The sequence below is a fragment of the Cucumis melo genome, chromosome 3 (assembly GCF_025177605.1).
Source record: "Cucumis melo cultivar AY chromosome 3, USDA_Cmelo_AY_1.0, whole genome shotgun sequence".
NCBI lineage: Eukaryota > Viridiplantae > Streptophyta > Magnoliopsida > Cucurbitales > Cucurbitaceae > Cucumis > Cucumis melo.
In genome coordinates, this window is record NC_066859.1 from 18064343 (window position 1) to 18072146 (window position 7804).

General features: G+C 32.3%; 1 pseudogene; it reads left to right on the forward strand.

Annotated features, from left to right (window-relative positions):
• The first annotated feature begins 1421 nt into the window (after positions 1-1421).
• LOC103501297 (uncharacterized) lies at positions 1422-5549 on the forward strand (annotated as a pseudogene).
• The last annotated feature ends 2255 nt before the right edge of the window (positions 5550-7804 follow it).

Consider the following 7804-nt stretch of genomic DNA (forward strand, 5'->3'; position numbering starts at 1 on the left):
CGATTTGAGCTTCACTTAAACCCAAATAGCGATCAGGCTGTCGTACAAACCTCCCACTCGTCGAGGTTCTCCCAACTCTTGAGAATGATGTGTTTGACCAATATTCCTAGTTTTATCAACTACTTTAGTGGATGAACTAGGTCTATCTGTAGTATTTTTGAAAATTTCTTCTAATACTAGTTTACTGTGAGTTTGATGATTTCTTATGTTGTCTTCCTCTAAGAACGCAGCCTTTGTCGACACAAATACTTTATTTTCTTGAGGGTCATAAAATAAACCACCTTTAGATTCTTTTGGATAACCTACAAATAGGCATAATTTTGAACAACGTTCCAACTTTTTAGGATTTTGCACCAACATGTGTGCTGGACATCCCCAAACCCTAAAGTGACGTAAACTACCTTTACACCCTTTCCATAGCTCATAAGGTGTTTTAGAAACACTTTTAGAGGGAAAGTTGTTTAAAATATAGATAGCTGTTTCTAAAGTATATCCCCAAAAAGAATCCGACAACTGAGCAAAACTTATCATAGAGCGAACCATGTCTAACAAAATTCGGTTTCTTCTTTCTGATACACCATTTTGCTGAGGCGTACTAAGTGTAGTAGGTGCAGAGAGTTGTGATTGGTTTCCATGTTCTATCAAATAGTCTTGGAATCGCAAGTCCATATACTCTCCACCTCAATCTGATCGAAGTGTCTTTATAGTTTTTCCTGATTCATTTTCAACTTCAGCCTTATATTGTTTGAACTTTTCAAAAGAATCGGACTTGTTCTGAATTAGGTAAACACGACCATACCTTGAACAATCATCAATAAAACTAATGAAATATTCATAATCACCCCGAGCTTTGACATTCATTGGTCCACAGAGGTCCGAATGTACGAGTTTTAAAGGTGTTTTGGCTCTAAGACCTTTTTCGCTAAAAGATCTTTTGGTCATTTTTCCTTCAAGACAAGAATCACATGGAGGTAGAGAGTTATCTTCTAACTGACTTAGAAGTCCACTCTTAACCAATCTCCCAATCCTATTAAGATTTATGTGACCAACTCTTAAGTGCCACAAGAAGGCATTAGAAGAAACCTTTTGTCTTTTATTCTGAGTTTCAGCTGTTCTAAACATTTCAGTATTTAAGACAAAATTTGCTCGTGTTGGTCTTAACTTATATAAATTGTTTTCAAGTATAGCAGAACAAATATGAATACCTTTTCAAAAATGAACACTTTTGCCTGTGAATGTAGCTAACACACTATTAACTTATTGTATTAAAAAAAAAAACATTATCTCTAATAATATTTGTTCTCCTTCTGCCCGTGAATGTAGCTAACACACTGTTAACTACAAAAAATAACCCTTTTTAAAGCCATTCATTATAGCCTTTTGAACAATGGGCTAAAAAAAAACGAGGGAAATGAAAAAACAAAACAAAAAAAAAAAAGGCGGAAAGCTAAAATTTTTCCTTAAACCCATTTTTTATCTCAACGCCCATCTCTCCCATTTCTCTCATCTGTCTCCTTTTGCAAATACTTTACTTGCTTGATGAAATTAGGGTTAGAGCTTTGCACCTTATAGAGTTTTATGCAAGATCTCTGTCTGTTTCATTACATCTTCATTCTCTCTCACTTCCCACGATCGTGAAAAATTTTTTAAGTAATTTTTGTCGCTCAATTTTCTATACTGATGGGAGAATCTCGTCGTCGATCACCGAAACCCGAAAATGACGTCTCAAAAGACTTTTAGAATGAAGAAGAAGCTTGCGAAGCAGATGAAGCAGGCCGATCCCGCACTGGATCCACCTGAGAACCGACAACACGATCAGATACAACGCAAAGTGCAGACACTGGCGATGCACCAAGCAAGGCTCTGAGGTGCTTTCCATTCCTAATTTCAATGTTCATTTACCTTGATTTTGTTGAGTTTCAGAACTTGAATTTTCTTAAGGATCTACATTTGTATTTTCCCAACTGAAATTATTTTAGTAGATACTTTTATTTCATCGTTACATTCTAGATTGAAGCGCTTTGGAATAGAGTGAATTTACCATAAAAGAAACTGATAGATGACTTTTATTTCGAAAAATAAGATGTATGATTTTTAAAATTTTAACATTTCTAGTCCATTTAAAAAACCTAGGTTCTAGCTATTGATCTGTGATTTTAGATTGAGAGACAGAAGTTTCGTTTAGAGATTATGATGAAGAAGAGGTTTTCTTGCCCTAAATGTTGGTTCTTGATGTCTAATCTGTTTAGTTTTTGAGGTCATGTTAAGTTTAGTCGTGTTTTATCTTGTTTATCATTGTAATAATGTTGTTCATGCCAAAGGCAGCATTATTTTCTATCAAACTCTGGCATGTTGGCCGAGCTTCACACTAAGGTACGAAGTATGATTCGACAAGGACACGTTTATATTCAATTACATATCATTTTTGTACAAGAAAGAAATTTTGAAGTTAATAAGTTCCAGCATTTATTTGTATAATTTGAGTTGGACATGGATATGCTAACTAAACTAAAATCTTTTGTTACTTCTTAGTGATCTTATCTTTTATCTCCTTCCTGATCTTTTCTAATTTTGATGATTTTGAATGAACTTGTAGTTTATCAACCTGGTTGGATGCCACCAATTTCATCCACAAGCAAGCCCATATCGAAGAGGTGGAGAATCTTGCTTCCACATGGCTCTTATGGCACATATCCAAGCCCACGGGCACTTGGTACCTACAAGGTCGTGGTCGAGCAGTATAGACAAGCTGCATATTGAATGCCATTCGAGCAGGTAATTAGATTATAAACACTACATTCTTTTTTTAATCTCATATTAGGAAACAATAGTAGTTGAATCTTTGGAAAGCAAGTTGGAAACCTGTAAATTACCTAGAAAGAAAAAGTCTTGCAATTTAACAATCTTGAGATAAAGTTTGATTATTAATTTGATGTTTATGTTACGAACAACAGGCTTTGATGGGATTGAGATCTATTCAGCCCATGGCTACCTCCTTGACCAATTCTGCCATCCCAGGGTAACAATGTTGCAAAACTATGGAAAATACTCCCCAATAAGACACTTAGGCAGTTCCTTTTCATCTAACAAGAACAAGTCAATTTGAAACAATCAATTACTTGTAGTTTTGATCTTCCTTTTTGGTTGACCTTAGAGAACTGACAACTTGTAACAAATTAACTACTTGTAGTCTTTTTCATCCTTTGTGGTTGACCCTAGATACAATAGTTGTACTGAGATAAATATTTCATCTAATAAGCTTTGAATCATATGTGCAGATGAACCTAGAAGAGGCAAAAGCTCAAGAGATGGAAAAGTTACAAAATTCTTTGCAAGAGCTGCAGACTAAAGTTGATGAAACTAACTCATTGCTCATAAAGGAGCGAGAGGCTGCAAAGAAGGCTGTTGAAGAAGCACCTCCTGTTATTCAAGAAACCCAAGTTCTGGTTGAAGATACCTAGAAAATTGATGATTTGACAGCAGAAGTAGAAAGCTTAAAGGTATTAATGATTTTGCTCATCATATGAACTAAATTTAGCTAAATCATTTTTTTTTCAGCCTCCTTTTCGTTAATTGAGCTCTGCATACTGAGATCAATATATTGGTGGTTATGCAAGTACATGAAAGTCAATGATATGATTGGTTTATTTGGTGGCTTTAATTTGTTTTTTAATTCGATGGCTTTAATTGTTGTAATGTTTATAAGTTTTGACCTTAAGCTTAGTTTTGTAACTATATTTATAAGTTCTTACTATAGCAAATAACTTTCTTATTACATGAGAGGTTGTCTATTTGGAAGATAAAATTAAACAGAGTCATAGTATGTAGAAAGGATCCCAAACTTGTAAAACATCTTGGAATACGGTCAAGAATATTTCTTTTTAAGGTTACAAAATTATGGAACTACAAACTTCATTATTTTTGCTAATATCCATGGACAATATTTTACTCTTTATTCAACAACTTTCTATTTTATAGTGTTGTCTTCAGAAGTCCAATTTGAGTTAAGCTACTGCTTTCATACATTCAAATTTCAGATTTCTCACAGCAATCTTTACTTCTTACTTCATTGCTTCCAATACCTACTTATTCTTTCTTAACTTCGGTATGTGGATTTGCTATCTCTTTTCTTTCCTTCTAATGTCTACTGATTCTAAACTAGAGAAATTCTTGTTGTATAAATAGTGCTCTGTGTAATTGCACTGTTGTTTAAACATTTCGTATTAAATCAACGCATTTATTATTTGATAAACTTAGATGATTAGTAAGTACAATAGGTGTACTTAAATTTAATCAGTTTGGTCTATTTAATTCCCTTATTTTTGTTTGTAACAAATGGGTGTAACATACTATGAAGTCACATATGTTATTAGGTGGCATAATATGAGAAAGATAAGGGTAAAAATGGTTGATTCTTAAAGTTTCAGAGATCAAAATGAGACTTCATATTAATGCATTTATCAATATTTTTGTGTCAACTAGTTCTGACGAGAGTTGTTTATAATGTTTTGGATCTTGGACAATTTAACCTCTTCTTTGTAATTCTGATTATATTGGACTTGGAATTCTTATAATTTTGCTTCAATGTGAAAGGGATTCAAGCCAAGTTGGTTCTTGGGACCATTGTTGGGAAAGAAAGCAAGAATGGTGTATGTAATTGGGGATTATTTGGAAGATAGAGTTTCTTTTAGTGAAGATAAAGTGATGGATGTTGAAAGGTAAAAAAAAAACTATTGCTTATCACACATAGAATGAGTTTTAGTTTTAGTTTTAGTGTCCTTGTCAAAGTTCTAACTTATACCTTTATAGAGTTTCTAACCTCTCCCTTTATATTAATAGGGGAGGGTGAAAAATTGATTACTAGTATGTTATTTTCTAAGCTTATTTATCTATATTTATTTCCTTAATTGACTATTATTAGTATTTCATAATCATATATTGATATATATTTTATATATTCATGTAGGTGTATGATGAAATGATACCTTACCAAAGCAAAAGGGTCAAATTATCATTTTACCCTTGAAGTTACTTTTTTCTTCTTAAGTACCATTAATGCTCTAATGAATTTGTTGATGGTTTTAACATAAACAAAATTCCTCTTGGGTCATTGAGAAGGTGATGTCTTATTGTTCAATTTTCGAGGGAATAACCTATCTATTTTCTCTAAATGTGGGAATGAGTGCATCCCTTATTGTGATGCTATGTTCCCAGCTCCTCACATTACATTATTTCCAAGGTGGTAGGCATATTGAGTCGGCAACTAAAATAACTCTCAGCTATACAAGTCAAAGAAAAATTCACATGAGCAGGAATTTATAACTTAAACTAAGTTACAAGGTTATCATTTGAAATAGTTATCTCTACCATTAATGGTGTTGTAACTAAAGATTTTATGTTTCGTAGTTTGGACTCATATAATCTCATTATATAGAATACCCTATTCATCACATGTCTGCACATGAATGATTTAGGCCAAATTGTTTGTAATACTTGCAACTTTCATAACATTTACAAAGTTGGTTTTATCTATAGTGTTACCAAGATAAGACACTTAATCTTATCCATATATCCTATAGACCATTCAAGTTATTACTTAAACATGATCCATTGTATGTTAACTACATACTGTGTCAAGTTACATGTATTAACCTTAGGTCTTAGCTTATTGGATTTGAGTTATACAGAATAAATAAAACTTATTTTAAATATAATAAGAGTTTATTTATATAAGTAATTTGTTTACATAATTAAAGCTAGTGGGATGTATAATATTGGAAAGTAAAATACAATAAACTAGGACATACGCCGTAGTTTACATCTCCTACTTGCCCTTAGATTGATGCATATATCTTGCAGACTTAAACTCTCTAGATGACCCTTAAATACTTTAGTTGTGAGAGGCTTTGTAAATGGATCAACAATGTTCTGCCATGAAGTTATCTTCGTGATGATCATGTCCCTTTATTGCATAATCTTCTGTAATAGATGACACTTTCGTTTGATGTGCTTGCCAAGGTTCTTTCAAACTACCTCTATTACCATAATAAAATGTGATGGGCAAAGACATATTTGAAACTACCTCTAAATTAGTTAAGAATTTCCTCAATCATACAACCTTCTTAGTAGATTCATAAGCGCATATATACTGTACCACCGTGGTAGAGTTAGCAAAGCATCTTTGTTTGATGCTTCATTAAACTATAGCTCATCCATCCGACATGAATATTGATGATCCTAATGAGGATTTCCTAAAATCTTTATTAGTTTAAAAATCAGAGTCATTATATTATATAAGGATCAAATTTTTAGTTCCAATTTAATATGGATTTCTTAATTAGATCAAATCCTCATTCTCCTAACATACTTGAGAATTGTCTTTGCCTATGTTAGTGAACTAATCTTGGATTAGATTGATACCTATTAACAATCCCAGCTACATAACATATGCTAGACTTTGTACACAACACATGACATACATAAGCTAAGGTTGGGCACAACAAATGTATATGGAATCTGTCTCATTTCCTCAACTTCTTAAAATGCCTTAGAACTATGTTCTTCAAACAAGATAACTCCATGCCTGAAAGATAAGTTACCTTTGATGGAATTTTGCATTGAATATTTGGCAAACATGTTGTCAATATAAGATGCTTGAGACAAGGCTAAAGTTCTATTCTTGCAATTTCGAATGATTTATATTCAAATAATATATTGTATTTCTCCCAAATATTTTATTTGAAATTGTATTGAAAATTAGTCTTGATGTTAGTAAGAAGTTCTAAATCATTATTAATTAGTAGGATGTCATTGGAGTACAACACAAGAATAACAACTAGGCTTATCAACATTTTGACCAAAGCCAAAAGATTTTACTGCAATGTCAAACCTTATATTTCAAGATCAGGATGCCTTTTTCAATCCAGAGATGATCGTGTTTAACTTGCAAAAATTTTGCTCCTGACCTTGTTTTATTAATCTATTTGGTTAGCTCATATAGATGTTCTTTCAATATTTTCATTCAAAAAGGTTATCTTGACATCAATTTTTCATATTTCGTAATAATAATATGTAACAATAGATAAGATGCTTCAAAGACTTTAACATAGCTACATGAGAAAACGTTCCTCCATAATCAACCCTTTCTACTTGGGTATAACCTTTAGCTATAGTCTAACCTTGAAGGTCTAAACCTTTCAATATGCGCCCTTTTCTCTTGTAGATTCACTTACAACCTATAGATTTTACTCCACTTAGTTGATTTATAAGATTTAAATACAGTCTTTGTTATTTAAATAATCTCGTTGATCTATGATATTTACTAAGCTATAAGGTTTTTGAGTTGGATAGGATGAGGTCGAGCAAAACATATATTTTTCTTTCCACTATGAGTCATTTATTTTCTCATACATTCATTTACTTTTTGTTAATATTTATAACTAGTTGACAGTATAGTTTACCAAACAAACTGATCATACGATCCATGGAGGATTTAGTGCATATGGGAAAACAAACTGATCATATTATTGTTAAGATGAACTCCCATGCATCAAACAATTTTAAGATAAATGACAAAGCAATCTTGGATATACTACACTTTAAGTAATCTCCAGATGTATAACATACCAAATTGTCACATGTATATATAACAACGTAATTAATCATATCCACGAGTAATTTCAGCTGATTAAATATGATATTGTGGATCAAAATGTCACGTGATTAAAGTAAAAAGAAGAAAGAAAAACTTGGAAATTAAGAAAATGGAAAGGTTTCCATACGGTCAATGAGAAGAAACTTAATA